At 41.3% G+C, this 1,910-nt stretch overlaps 1 long non-coding RNA gene across 1 annotated transcript in view; it reads left to right on the top strand.

Annotated features, from left to right (window-relative positions):
• LOC116686415 (uncharacterized) overlaps positions 1-805 on the top strand; it is a 22,137-nt gene extending 21,332 nt beyond the window's left edge. Inside the window, exon 3 of the long non-coding RNA XR_004331246.1 lies at positions 794-805. This is a non-coding gene — a long non-coding RNA (uncharacterized LOC116686415). The remainder of the gene's footprint in view (positions 1-793) is intronic.
• Positions 806-1,910: the final 1,105 nt, after the last annotated feature.

The raw sequence follows: 1,910 nt of genomic DNA, 5'->3' as shown, positions 1-1,910 counted from the left end.
GAGAGAGAGAGAGAGAGAGATAATTCACTTCCATTTCAGTGTCATTGACACAACGTGCAGGCACATATGCAGCAGAATGTAGGACATTGCTTTCCAATAAACAGTGCATACTGTATACACAGTAGATTTAAAAAAAACATTATTAACATTACTTACAGACTTTGAATTATTGCAAATGACATTATATTATAAACATGTGCAAATGTACATGTACTTGTGCAAAAGGTATCATAAATGGAAAAAATTAAACATGTGCCAAAACCAGAAACCAGGGAGCCAAGACATAGAATTGCAAAACAGCTTGGTGTTTCTTGATCTTAATATATGGATCTTCACACTTTTGCCACGGAGGATCTCACATTTCCTGTCTCAGTCGTCTCGTCGTGCTGTGAAACATCGCTGCACAGACCGGGAGCCTGTCAGCGGCTGCAGCTCCAGCTCCGGCTCCGGCTCCGGCTCCGGCTCCGGCTCCGGCTCCGGCTCCGGCTCCGGCTCCGGCTCCGGCTCCGGCTCCGGCTCCAGCTCCAGCTCCAGCTTCTGTCAGGTAGAATGGCATCTAAATCAGGTGGATTGACCACGAATAAAAACAATCATTGAAAAAAGCGACAAAAACGTTTTCAAAAAGCACCAAAAGCATAAAAAAATGTCCAAAAATGTTGCAAAAAGCGCCAAAAACAGTCCGTTTTTAATGTTGTCGCCGGAAGGAAACCATGATGATTGACGGGAATTTTTCAAAAAGCACCAAAAACATCAAAAGAAAATCCCAAAATGTTGCAAAAAGAGCCAAAAACAGTTCATTTTTAATGTTGTCGCTGGAAGGAAACCATCATGGTTGGGGGGGAATTGGAACACGAAGGTCAATCTGCTAATCCTTTTAGGTGGTCTTGTATACTTATACAGTAGTTTAATTTGAAATAAAACATTGTATTTTATAAACTACATGTGTGTTGCGTGCATCTTTTGCTACAGTCTCTCCTTCACGCTGCTCCGACCCGTTCTGGTTTGGGATCTGCCGGGTTGTGTTGCCAATGACGACACTGGCGCCAGTGTTTCGCCGCCTGATTGGGTCTTAACGATCATGAAGTCTCGTTCTCCGAGACGAAAGCTATTGGCGTTGCCATGGCAACTACCTGCAACAGGCAGAGTATACAGTGGCTTGAGAAAGTTTCCACACCCAAGCTAAACTTGATTAAAAAGAGGAATAAAAAAAACATCTTTTGGAAAGTAATATTAATGCCTTAACTTAAAAAATGTAGGAATGAATAATGTATCGTAAATAAATAAATGTTCTTCCTTAAACACAGGGGGCATAAGTATACACCCCCCTATGTTAAAATACAGGGGCATAAGTATACACCCCCCTATGTTAAAATACAGGGGGCATAAGTAACACCCCCCTATGTTAAAATACAGGGGGCATAAGTATACACCCCCTATGTTAAAATACCGGGGTATAAAGTATACACCCCCTTGTTAAAATAAGGGGGCATAAGGATACACCCCTATGTAAAATACAGGGGGCATAAGTATACACCACCCATGTTAAAATAAGGGGTATAAGTATACACCCCCTATGGTAAAATCAGGGGATAAGTAGTACACCCCCCTATGTTAAAATACAGGGGGATAAGTATACACCCCTATGTTAAAATACAGGGGCATAAGTATACACCCCCCTATGTTAAAATACAGGGGCATTAGTATACACCCCCCTATGTTAAATTCCCATAGAGGCAGAGTTTTATTATTAAAGGCGTTATTACATTGTTCAGGATACTATGCATTCTCTTGGCCTTTGGAATTAAAATACCCCCCCCATCATCAGATACCCGTCACCATACCAAGAGATTTTCACTTTTATTTACACAAAGAAAACTGGTGTCCTTAAAAGGTTGGATTTTCCTAAAATA

Source organism: Etheostoma spectabile, unplaced genomic scaffold (assembly GCF_008692095.1).
Source record: "Etheostoma spectabile isolate EspeVRDwgs_2016 unplaced genomic scaffold, UIUC_Espe_1.0 scaffold363, whole genome shotgun sequence".
NCBI lineage: Eukaryota > Metazoa > Chordata > Actinopteri > Perciformes > Percidae > Etheostoma > Etheostoma spectabile.
Note: the sequence above shows the minus strand (reverse complement) of the source record. Positions and strands in the feature narration are given on the sequence as shown.